General features: G+C 35.6%; 1 long non-coding RNA gene across 1 annotated transcript in view; it reads left to right on the top strand.

Moving 5' to 3' along the window:
- LOC142643032 (uncharacterized) overlaps nucleotides 1-13,867 on the top strand; it is an 88,873-nt gene that overhangs the window by 286 nt on the left and 74,720 nt on the right. The window lies entirely within an intron of this gene.

Raw genomic sequence — 13,867 nt, 5'->3', positions numbered from 1 at the left:
TACGATTAAAAAAAAAAAGTGATGAAATATGAGAGGGTTGGGTGGGTATATATAGCAAACTAGGTCGGCAAAATCCAGAGTCGGTTGCGGCGAAATCCAGAGTGGGTTTCCTTTTAACGCGGCAAAATCCAGAATAGGACTCGTTGGCTCAGTTTTGTGAGTTGGCACGCACACGTGTCTTGCTTTCGTTTCTATTCACTTGTGTAAAGTCCAAGCATTCCAACAAGGACTATCGTTAAAAAAGAGAACACGAGGGAATGCCTATGTGAGGTGCTTCTATGTAGTAAGTTAGGCAACGTTTGAAAGAATAATAGAAAGTAGCATCTCGAGTTTTAGAAATTCGAGATCTACATTAAAACTCGAGTCTCAGAAACTCGCTTTGTGCTCGCCTTGTGCTGGCTGAGTTGGACAAAAAATACCACCTAGATCTCGAGTCTCAAAGACTCGTTTTGCACAAAATAAAAATCAAGTCTTTAAGACTTGATTTTCTTAGGGAAAAACATGTTATCAACTCACAATATTTAATTAAAATTTGCATAGAACTCGAGTCTTATAGACTCGAGTTCTACTGGGCAAAATTATAAAAACTCACACGCATAACACTCAGCCCGTATATAATAACACACGCATAACACAAGTGCCTGATACACAACCTTCTCACCCAAAAACAGAGCATCCTCACTAAGTCTCTCAGCCTCACTAACTCTCACCCTCACTAACTCTCACTCACCACACTGCCTCTCTCACTGCTCTTCCCTCTCAGCAAATTCATATCTCAAGTAAGGGTTTGCATAATTTGATTGTCATTGTAGTTGGGTATGTTGTCTATGGGTGTGGGTTAAAGAGTTTGACTATTTATTTTGTAGATAGTTAACATAACTTAGTTAATTTACCAATATTGTGAATTATAGAACTTTATTTTGTTAGTGTTAATTTTTTGAGTATTTATTTGCATGGTTTTTGTTATCAAAATTTTATTCATCATTTCTAGACTTTTATTTTTATCATGATCTTACAAGTTTTTTTGACTTTATTCATCACTGTTTTGGGTAGAAAATGGGTAGTGAATGAATGTAATGAATGGGTATGAAATGGGTATGTAATCATGCTCCTCTACCCACCTAGTTCTTTCAGAACCCTTTTAGGCATTATAGGTCACTACACAATAAAGTAATAGATAATTTTGTCTCTCCATCCACTAGGATTAGAAGGTTTACATCTTGGCCTTTAGATATTAATGGGCAATGGGGCACTCAATAATCTGGCTTGAATATGTTCAGCCTTAAGATCACATTACTTTTTTTACTTTTTTTTCCCCCCACTTTACGACTATGTGATTTAACTAACATAGTAACTTGACTTGAACAAGTTCACAATGCCTGAAATTGATATAATCCTATACCACGGTAGTCCGCTTAAGAATGCCAATGCGAACAAGGGATTGTCATTTGAAGGGCCGAGTATAATCTTGTCCCTCCTGCTCATATAGTCTCTATATATACTTGCATTTTGACAATTACTGTCAGTTTTTACTAGACACATGTATTTAAATAACCTCAATCCATAGGACAACTTTCATGATGCAATGTCAAGCTCTCCCTCATTTTTGGAGTGGCTGCCTAATTGTACACAAATCCCTTTAGTTCTCAATTTTAAATTATTATAATTGCTTTCTCAATTAATATCTTATTACCAAGTAGTAAGCATTTGTTTTAGATTTCCCAAGCTTCTCAACTACTTTATGACTAATGATTCACTCACTATTAAACTTGTTGACTTTTGCCATCAAAAGAATCAAAACTAAAACACCAGTGGACATTTTGGAGTGGACATGGACATTACATGAACTTGGTAATGTTAACAAAAACTTAAAATTTTATATAGTGAGTGAATGAGCTTGGTAATGTTATGAATCAAAACTAAAAGAACCCATACGTACCTATATATTTATTCATGTACATGTTCATATAAAATTTTGACTCTTTGTTAATAAGTTATGCAGAGTTTTCCTAGAATGATGGAGCTTTTATTTCTATGGCCTTAGTTACAATTATAGTTCCTAATTCAGGACCGGTTGGTATTATCAACATTAATCAAATTCTTTGTCTTGCTAAGGAATTCTAGACATGATAGGAATTGCAAATTTGTTATAGTCTGGAGTGAATCAAAACTAATCTTCTTGGAGTGGTAATATAATTTTAGGATAAACAAAACTCAAAAGAAAGCATATATATTTTTCAAGTTTTGAGCATATTGCCCACCTAGTTAGTTCATGGGCAGCTCTATTCATCTCTCTAGGAACCCAATTGAAGGAGGGTGCTCTGCACTTGGTCACAATGTTCCTGATACCATCAATAATTGCCTTAACCACCAACTAGGATATGGGTTTGGTATCATACTTACCTCCACATAGGTTTTACATCTCCTTGAATCAACATAAGCCATACTTTATTGGGAAATTTCACATACTAACTATGGTGAATATCCTCTTATTTCACATTTTTCTTATTCCTATATGGCCATCCAACAACACACATAGCAAGGAATACCCATTAAGGTTTTTATCACTAAAGAAAATTAAAATTTGAATTTTTATTAAAAGCCCATAAACACAATCTTGATTCTTGAATGAGAAACAAAATAAAGAAAACTCCTTTATCCATTTATTCTCAATCCCACCAAAAAAAAAAAAAAAAAAACGAAATTTTGATTTCAATGACATCTGTGTCTACAAATATAAAGCAATTTTAAACAAAACCCAAATGGGCATGTATCAAAAGCAACTGAAAAACCCAAATAAATCCACAACCCAGAAACAAAAACAACAGCAGCAACAAGTCCTTCAGTCAAAATAAGTTCTAACATTTAGATTTCTAACAATATGTAACTCACCATGCAAAAAGCCCAAATCTATAACATAAATTCAACAAAAGAGGAATGGAGAATTGTTACCTAGCAAGCAAGATGAAAAACAAAGACCATAACAAAGCAGAAGAGAGCCTGTGGAGACTGAGAGAATAAGGTAGCAGATATACATGGAGGAGTATAGACTAACTGAGAAAATTTTGGAAGAGATATACATGGGGAAGGGATAAAGCTGGTATTTCGGTAAAACCGATTATCGTTTTGGCGCGATTTTGATTTTCTGAAGAAAAAAATTGTGGTAACCCAATCTGCGTTTCTGAAAAAGCAGAGCTTTGCAATATTTTGTAAATGTGAAAAATCTGGATTTTGAAAACGCAAACGTGTTGATTTTTGTAGAGCCAAACGGTTTATAAAATCATGTTTTGTCTAAAACACGCGTTAAGGCTTTGTGAACAGCCTATCCAAACGGGCTCCAAGTGTAAAAAAATCACAATTTTTTTTTTCTTTAAATTTTCCATAGAACAAAATAAGGTATCAAAACTCAAAAGCCCCAATTTTTTTTTATTTAAAAAAATCGTAATTATAACCCAAGATCAAAAATAAAAGCACAAATTTCTCTAATTTTGAGCCCAATGAAGAAACTTGCATCATTTCTACGCATTTTATAAGTAAAGACATATTACACTTTGGAAGAGTTCTGCAACATTTGCAACCACCTCAGAACAAAAATTTTACTAACATTAATCCCAACAACTAAACACATATCAAGCATTATTACCCAGCAACCAACAAAAACAGAGACAAACAGAATATGCCAGCAACCCAAATCATACAACAAGTAACAAAACAAATTCGTCTAACTTAAATCTTACACTAACAAGAAAAACTAAAGCACTAACAACGGAAATTATCAAACACCAACACTTGGGCTAAACCTAGATGGAATAATTATCTAAAAAGCTCAATTTTTATAAGAAAAACATACCTTCAAACTTGAAAAAATTTGAACTTTTGTTGGTATGAGTGAGGGGATCGTCTAAAGCCGATTGTGAGGAAAGAGGAGAGCGTTTGAGGGTGAGGATGAGGGTGAGGGTGAGGGTGAGGGTGATTTTTGTTGCACACCGAGGGTTGAGGGTGACTGGTTTGGGTGTTTGAGTGAGAGTATTTGAACTTTGAGAAAGTGTTTGAGAGATTGAGAGAGAGCGTTTGACAGATTGAGAGATTGAGAGTGTTTCAGAGTTTTTGAGAGAGTGTGAGTGTTTGAGTGAGGAGTTTGAAAGTGGTTGTGGGTGTATAGTGTGCAGATTTCGAGTCTTATAAACTCGATTTCTACGTGGCTAAATTCCCTCCACGTGGAAAATTTGTCCACGTAATGGTATTGACAAACACCACAAATCGAGTTTTAAAAACTCGAGTTTTAACTAGATCTCGAGTTTTTAAAACTTGAGATGCTAGTTTCCAACATTCTTTTGAACAGTGACAACTAACGAAAATGTTAGATATTTAAGGGTAAATGGAAAAAAAAAAATCAAGAGAACATTAATTTCTATAATCTATATAAAAAATAAATAGACAACTAAGCCGTTTGTGTTAGACAAAACGACATTATAAAGTTTAAAACGCAAGATTGGAGATTTTTTTTTTACCTTTGTTTGTTGTGTACAAGTATATTTACGTTTCTATTCTTAAAAACTTTAAATAAGAAGAGTTAAAAAGTATGGGTATTTTCGTCATTTTGGCTCTACCTTTCTTGTCTTATCTCTTTGTTTGAGGTATTTGACAACCAATTACTTTACTGATGGATACAAAGTGAAGCAACACAATAAAGGAGAGAAATAGTGCGAAAAAAGAAAAAAAGAAAAAAAAAAAGGGAGTCTGCCATGACCCATGAGTCAATTGCTTCCATCACAAGAGAGAGAAAGAGAAGAAACAAGAAAAAGAAGGTTGGAGAGAAAGAAAGATGAAGATTTTGTTTTCGCTTAGTTTATTTATTTTATCATTTTTTTTATTTGATAAAACTATATTTATCTCATTTAGATGTAGCTTCCGCACATGAGTTCATCTTGCATGTGGATTATTACTTTCTTTCTTGCTAGTTTTTTTTTTTTTTTTTTTTTTTTGAGTCTTGGTGGTTTATTTTAACAAGAATGGAGATTTTTTTTTTGGTTTAGCTCATTCATTTTATCTTTTGTTTTTTTATTTGATGAAAGTATATTTATTTCATTTAGATCTAGCTTCTCCAAATGGGTTCATCTTGCATGTCGATTATTATTTTCTTTCTTGTTGGTTTTTTTTTTTCTTTTGAGAAAGTCTTGCTGGTTTGTTTTAATTTGTTATATGTAGTCTTGTTTCTTTTCTTTTTTTAGTAAAGTTATATGTAGTCATGTTAAAATTATTGTGTTGCTGCTAAAAAGAAGTGGACCCTTTTTGGTATTTTCGTCATCTAGGGGTTTCCCGTTTCCTACATTATAATCTAGTGTTAACCCATAGATTTGATAATAGATATGAATATTTTGAAACATTTAATGGTATAATTTCTAAGCAATTCAATAATTAAACAATTATAAGTAAATGTTATTTCTAACCTTAATTGTAATCTTTCTACTGGCTAGCATGTGCCTTGCACGTGCTGCAAAACTAGTATTTATAACAAAAGAGAGTCTTGTTACAGAGCATCCATAGTTGGTGGAGGTGAATCCTTCATCCAAAACATATCATCATAGATGTTCCTAGCATGTTATGCAAGAACATGTGCTACCCTATTCCCCCCCCCCCCTCCTTGTGTAGCAAATGTTAACCTAATGCAAACCGAGAAGCAGATGACAAACATCGTCCACCACATTCCCTAGCAAAGGCAGGTTGGCCATAGATGAAGATATAGCTTTCATTACATTATTATCCCCTTCAGTAGCAAGTTCTAAAAATTTAGCATCAGTTGCAAACTCCATCGCTTTTCTGCAAGCCAACAACTCGACTTCATCGTTGTTACTCATTAATGGCCATTTGGCAGACATGGCTGCCATCACCTCACCCTTGTCATTTCAGATACTTGCTCAGAACCCAGACCTGTGACTCTCTGAGAAAATGGTCGCGTTAAAGTTTAATATGAAGATGGATTAAGGAGGTGGTTTCCATACATGGCGGATGGATTGCACAATAGAAGCAACACCCACCTGATCCTAAGATGCTCGATATTCCTCCAAATACTCAGCAACTCTCTTGCTTAGCCAATTAGAATCTTGAAGCTTACCCTGTGCAACATATTGTTCCTTTGATTCCAGATGAACCACAATTGAAATAAAAACAATTCCAGCTCCTACAATGAAATTCGATTAAGCAAATACTCAATAAGATCAATCATGTCAACTTGTCCATGCAAGCACTTCTGTAGCTTTAGTAAGCTCCTAGAACACACATCCTTAGTAACCTCATAATCCCAAAAGGCATGTATAACCATTTTTGGAAATCTAGTGCAGTTCAAGCACACATTGTCATCAACAAACTCATCGCTTGGCAAGATTCATCCGTGTTGGTAATATCTCATGGCATGCCCTCCAACCAAACACCTTGATCTCATTAGAAATTCTAAGTTTCCACAGAGTAGTCCAGACTTGTTGTCCTGCATAGCCACAAGAGTTTTCAATCCAATCTTCACCCCTCTGAATTTGCATAGCCACCTTATATGCTGATTTTAGTGAAAACATCCCATCCTTATTATACTTCCAAATAAGTGTATCTAGAACATATCTACAACTCAAAGGAATTATGCAAATCGCCTTAGCATCTTCAGTGTGGAACATAGACATGATAAACTCTCATCTCCACCAATGTAACTCCAGATCAATAAGGTCAGACACCAACAAGCCCTCTGTTTCTGCATTAGCCAGGTATAAGACTTTGTTTGTTGGATGATTTGGAATCCACCTATCCCAATGAACTATTATGGAAGAGTCATTTCCAACTCTCCAACAGTAGCCAGTTTTAAGAATGGGAAGTGCCGCCATTATGCTTCTCCAAACAAAGAAGCAATTAGGTGACTTAAAAGCTTCAAGAAAATTAGACCATGGGAAATATATAGCCTTAAAACATTTGTATAATAGTGAGTCATCTTCTTGTAGCAGTCTCCACCCTTGCTTAGCAAGCATGGCTAGATTGAATGCTCTCAAGTCTCGAAACCCCATGCCACCCTCTTTCTTTGGAATGACTAATTTATCCTAACTTTTCCAATGAATTTTCCTTTCATTCCCAACTTATCCCCACCAAAATCTTGCACACAATGCATCTAACTCATCACATAATTTCATTGGAAGTTGGAACACACTTATTGTGTAAATGGGAATGGATTGTGCCATTGCCTTGATAAAACCCTCCTTCCTAGCCCTAGCTAGCAACATGCCTTTTCAACCTTGCAGTTTCTTCCATACCCCATCCTTTAGATAGGAAAAGGAATGGTATTTCAAACGTCCAACCAATGTAGGCAACCCTAGATATGATTCAAAACAATCCACTTCCTTAACACCAAGAGTCTGCATAATCTCATCTTTCTGGTTATTTGGGGTATTACAGCTAAAATACACTAAAGACTTCTCCAAGTTTATACTTTGACCCGAGGCTTTAGCATACTTTTGGAGAATCTCAGCAACCACCTCCACTTCTGTATGAGTCGCCTGGAAAAATAGCAATGAATCATCAGCAAATAAAAGATTAGAGATTTTGGGTGCTCTTCTGCAAACAGATACTCCATGAATTCTTCCTTCCAATTCTGCCTTAGCCAACAAAGAAGTGAATCCTTCTGCACACAACAAAAACAAATATGGTGAAAAAGGATCTCCTTGATGGATTCCTCTAGATGGATGGATATTATCATACGGTTTGCCATTAATAAGGACCAAAAAAGATTATGTTATAACACAGCTCATCACCCTATCAATCCACTTTTCTGGGAAACCCATCTTGTGCATAATTCCCTGCAAAAAAAGCCACTCTACTCTATCATAAGCCTTGCTAATATCTAGCTTCAGTGCTAAAGATCATTTTTTTCCCTTTCTTCCTACAATGCATGGTGTGTAATGCCTCATATGCCACCAACACATTAACCATGATGAGACGACCAGGCACAAAAGCACTTTAAGTGAGAGAGATGATATGGGGAAGAACTTGCTTCAGTCTATTTTCCAAGACCTTAGATATAATCTTTTAAATGACATTACACAGGCTACTAGGTCTGAAGTTAGACATTTTCTCTGGATTCTTTACTTTAGGGGTAAGAACAATATTGGTATGATTAATATCAGGCATCATGTTACCAGAATTCAAAAAATCTAAAACGGCAGTAGTTACAGTTTCACCCACAACATGCTAGAAGTTTTGGTAAAAAAGAGCATTCATACCATCAAGTTCAGGAGCCTTGGTTGGTCTCATTTGGAACAACGCTGCTTCAACCTCATCCACACTAAAATCACTGGACAATATCTGCTGCAATTCGGAGGTCACCTTGCAAGAAACTACATTTAGACACTCTTCCATCTGATCACATGGACTTGCACAAAACAAATCATCCATCCTTTTACTCACTTCCAAATATTCAGCTCTAGTCTTATCAGTGGTTTCGACTTCAGTAAGAGCATCAAGCTGTTGTTGAATTTTTTAATTGGATCAACATTTGGATCTGTTTTGGCCAACCCCCATGCCATTAAATCCACTCCACATGACCTAATTTTCTCCTTGATTGAAGCCAACCCAGCTTCTCCATTCCCTGTCATGTGACATGCTTCATTCACCATTGTCTCACAATCTTCCCATAGGAGCCAAGATTCCTCAAATTTGAACCATCTTTTCCTTCTTTGCCATTGCCTTTGATAGCTCTAAGTTTGAAGAACAATGCGTAGATGATCTGATGCATGGGATGAAAGATGGGTAACAGTGCTCAACTGGTATTTCTCCCTCCACTCCTTGGTTGCTACAGCTCGGTCAAGACGGATTCATGTGTTTGCATCTCCAAGCCTCTTATTACTCCAAATAAATAGGTAACCCCTATAACCTAAGTCTTCTAGTTGACATAATTCCAAAGCACCCACCTATGCAGATTGTGTAGGCCGCTTGCTTTGTTTTTTTGAAGCCTGAAGGAAAGCGTTAAAGTTACCAATACAAAGCCAAGGTCCGTCCACAAAAGTTTTCAAGTAAGCTAGGAGTTTCACAATTTCTCCCATTGATTTGTTTCTGGCCAACCGTAAAAGCATGTCACAAACCATACAAAACCATCATCCTCCATAACTTTAGCTAAAACATGATTTTCTGTGAAATTAATAACCTCTAATGATACCTCACTCTTCCAAATTAGTGCCATGCCTCCTCCTAAATCCGAATTTTTAACAATAATCTGATTAGGAAAAGGTAGATTGTCGTAAAGCTTCTCAAATCCTTCCTAATCTAGTCGTGTTTCCATCAGAAAACAGACTTTGGGAGCTTGTTCCCTCACAATTTTGCAAAGGCTTTGACCTGTCTAAAGATTCCCAAGCCCTTGGCAGTTCTAATTTAGAAGCCTCATTGCTCATGGCAAGGGTGGATCTCCACCCCTGCCGATATCTCTTCATTGCTGGCTCCATCAATATCAATTTTCCCACACTTCAATATCGGTGCACCCTGGTCCACATCCAGGCGTATAGCAGCTTCCTGAGTTGCATCCCTTTTACCAAGTGTAGGCAACGTTAGGGCCCTAGTGAATCCAGTCAACCCAAAATCCATTCAGTTAATTCTAGTCCAAGTGGATTTGGGCCTTGATAAGGATAGCCCACTAGTGTCCAAGTTCAAATGATATGCATTATCCACCTTCGAATTCAAACTAGAAATCCCATCCAACCCGTCTGTTAAGGTGATAGACATTCCCTCCTTCACGATTGTATTAGTTTCCTCATTTGGGTCAACATGTTGACTCCCAGGGACAGTTCTTGCATTATCGGCATTATCATCCATCATGTTAGCATGAAATCCCTTATCCACAATATGAAATTGTTGGAAATTAGGGACAGTTCCTGAAATCACGAACTTTCCCTTATCAAGACTACTACTTACACTCGGGTCTCCTGTATCACTCGGCTTCTCTGCCATCGCTGGCATCCACTCTTCTTGCACCGGATGGTTCACTATTTGCGGTGGAACACTACTTGTATTATCAGCAGCACCAAACTCAGAGCTTTTCCCTATGTTGCCTTTAACCAATCTCTGTATTGATACTCCACCTCCCCACCATTTTTTTGCATTGCAAAGTGTTTATCACAGTGTTTCAAGTCATATCCAAGAATACCACAGTGGCAAAACAGTAGAAGTCTCACATATTTGAATTTAACCCACGTACGTTCACCATCCGAATCAGCTATGTATGCACCACATCTAAGTGGCTTTGTTTTTGGCAGTGCAACTCAAAAAAGCATGAAAAAGTTTAGATCATCTTGTCGTCGTCTCCTTTCTACCTCCTCCACTACACCTAGCCTGCTCCTTACTCACTACAAAAAAAGGTTCTATAGCTGCGTTTTCAAAACGTGGCTATAGCTCCAAAAAAGTGGCTATAGGACGATTTGGTCCTCAGATGGTACTTGGGGAGAAATCATGTCCAACGGGGCTCTCTATATTTGGATCCAAAGAGATGCATAATCCACTCATATGTTCCCCACAGTCATCCCTTTCTCCATCACTGAAGCATAAGTAGCTGATTATCAAATGTCCAAGGACCTCCTCAAAATATGTGTTTCATATCAAATTCCAATTGGAATTTGAATTGAAAAAAATTCCGACCAACCTCAAGGATTTGCGTACTGTCATTCATGCCCCATGCTCTCCGCAATGTAGCCTTTACCGCCCTTTTGTTGAAGGTTTTGCACGTAAGAAATTTCTCAATGAGACTCAGATTACAACTATCAATAGCTTCCATCCTTTCTTCATCTGATATAGCAATAAGTTTTTCTTCATCAGTTGTTAACTGCATATTTCTCAAACTAACAATCACATCGTTAGCCATTCCGAATATAGAAAAGGAAATTTGATTTGGATAAGGGAGAGAGAGGCTCGCTTTTAGACGAGAGAGAGAGAGAGCTCCAACGAGGGAGAGTTTTATCAATTGAGTTTAATCAGTTAAGTTATTGTTAATTTATTTTAAAAATAAATTAAATATTGCTCTTTTTTCTCTCTCTCCATAGTCACAGTCGTTCGAATTGGATTTATTTTATTTTATTTTATTTTAGATCTTCTTGTTATTGTTATGCGCACTATCTATTTGTGTTTATGCTTAAATGTTTGGCTAATTTTCCGAAACTATGTGTATGTTATATTGTGGGCATTTTTGTTAAACTTGTGTTTTAGCTTTTTATTGTTTTGGTGGTGCATTCATTCTCGATTGTGATTCACCTTTTTTGTTAAGATAAAAGATAAGATTATATTAAAGAATTGAAAAGAAAAGTGTACACTTGTAGTCTTGAAGACAGAAATGGCTAGGCAAGGAAAGAAAATAAAAAGGATCTGCAAATCGCATTAAAAGAAATATGAGGATTAAAAAAAATAGTTAACAACAACTAAAAGAGTGATTTTAAAGCATTGCAAATCGCATTAAAAGAAATATGAGGATTAAAAAAAATATTTAACAACAACTAAAAGAGTGATTTTAAAGCATTGAAGAGTGATGGTGAACAGTGACATTCTTTGACACTGGCAAAGCCAGCATGGGGCGAGGGGGGGCAATTGCCCCCCCTGACTTTGTAAAACAATTCCCCAAACTACTAGTTTTGTAGGAGGCATTTCATTGTTTATTTAAGATGCTTGACACTTTGACCTACCTTTTGATATGAAAAAGAGATAAAATTGGTCCACTCCACCCTTAAAGAAGCAGACCTGAAAGAAAAGAAAAGAAAATATATATATATATATATATATATATATATATATATAGAGAGAGAGAGAGAGAGAGAGAGAGAGAGAGAGAGAGAGAGAGAGAGAGAGGTGCTATATTTTCAATATTTTTATAACAAATTATGCGTAAGATGTAATTAGTTTTAATTTGAATCTACCACTAAAATTAGTTTTTTTTTTTGCCAATAACAACTTGTAACAACTTATCGTCTAAGATTTGTTAAGAAAATGTTGTGTACATAGAATATCTCTTATTTTTTAACTATTACATTATTCATGGCATTTGTCTTTCTTGTTCATATCTCATAAATGACTTGTCCCATAAATAAACAATGAAATGTCATTTAATTTTTTTTTTTTAACAATATGCAACATTTACTTTTTGTTAAATTTGTTTACAATTGTTTATTTATTTTGTTACTATAATCGATTAATGTATTAATTTTTTTTAATACTATCTTTTAATCTTGCCTCCTCTAAACTAAAATCTTGGCTCCGCCACTGCTCTTTGATTGTAGATCTCATAGGTGATTTGAGAGATTTGATTTGGATAACTTGTTTGGGACTTGTCCAGGTGTCGAATTATGGATTTATGACGTGTCATTTGAGTTTTATAAATTTCTAATATAAAAAATGTGTCACATCACTACTCCGTTAGCCACGTAGGCATTAAAGTAATTGCTGTTAACAAAAAGACTAATAATGCTCTTTTGTTTAAACTTGAGGGACTAAATGTGCTCACTTAAAATTTAAGAGACCAATTACACTCATAAGGTAAATTTCAGACACCAATACTGTAGTTTCGCCAAAAAAGAACCAGGGAAAACATGTTGAGTGTTGGAATTAGTTAGAACCGCACAAACGGAGCTTGAAATATCCACAATAGAAGCACCCATTTTCATTTACACAAAGAATTTAAAATTCTTAATCCACGGTAATTAGCCAACTGAAAATAAAAGGGATAAAAAAAAGTTATCATATTTGTGCTCCTATAGAAGAGTACAAAATTGATTTAGAGAAATCAAACCTTACTATAACAAACAACCTTAAATTCCATACAATAAAAAAATAAAAAAATAAAAAAATAAAAAAACCACCACCTTAAAAAGCAACCAATCTCCAAATTTATATCTATATATATCTAAAAGCTGAAGCGTAGCATTTAATACTACTACACTCTTGTTGAGCCACATCAGCACCACATCATCAACCTATTTTCAATATTTCCTCATCTTTTTAATTATTTTTCTCTTCATTAATTTCCTATTTTACAATTACACCTTCTCCAACTTGTACTTACTTAACCTTATAATTTCTCCATCCCTTCATCCTACTTTTATTTTGACTCTTCTTCTTCCCACTTTTTTTACTATAAAAATTTGTTATTTTCTCTTCCATGCAATTTATATTTTGCTCACACAAAAAGGTGAATACTCTCTCTCTCTCTCTCTCTCTCTCTCTCTCTCTCTCTCTCTCTCTCTCTATATATATATATATATATATATATATATATATATATATATATATATATATATATATATATTCTTTCTTTTAGTAGATTTTTAATTTGTTATATCTAAAAGCTAAAGTGTAACATTTAATACTACTGCGCTCCTATTAAGCCACATCAGTGCCACATCATCAACCTATTTTCAATATTTTCTCTCACATTTTTTTAATTACTAGATAATGTCCTGTACGATGTGCAGACACTTTGTCATTTCATTTGGAAATAATTTTTATGTTTTCTGTAGTATATAGTTGTGGGGTACTGGAATTCCAAGTAAGGCAATTACGCCACGTGTCATAGCATGGTCAAGAAGGGCAGTTACTGCGCCGGGGAGTCCATGTCCTCGGATTTTATGATCACGTCATCAACACGTCATTAGAGGAGGCCTTACTGTGCGGAAAGAGCTTTGGGAAAGGGACTAGCCCTGACATGATTGAAGAGCTGGAGGCTGCCACCACATTCAATGCATCCTACCAAACCTCCTAGTCACATTTATGTAAAGAAGACCCTTGAACAGTGTTGCCTTGGTTGCCGCATCTCACAAGGTACAGGGAAGATGGTTGATGGGACTAGCACTTGAGTGGTGGCCTGCGT

Source organism: Castanea sativa, chromosome 7, assembly GCF_040712315.1.
Source record: "Castanea sativa cultivar Marrone di Chiusa Pesio chromosome 7, ASM4071231v1".
Taxonomy (NCBI): domain Eukaryota; kingdom Viridiplantae; phylum Streptophyta; class Magnoliopsida; order Fagales; family Fagaceae; genus Castanea; species Castanea sativa.
The sequence above is the reverse complement of the archived record's forward strand: the minus strand, read 5'-3'. Positions and strand labels throughout refer to the sequence as shown.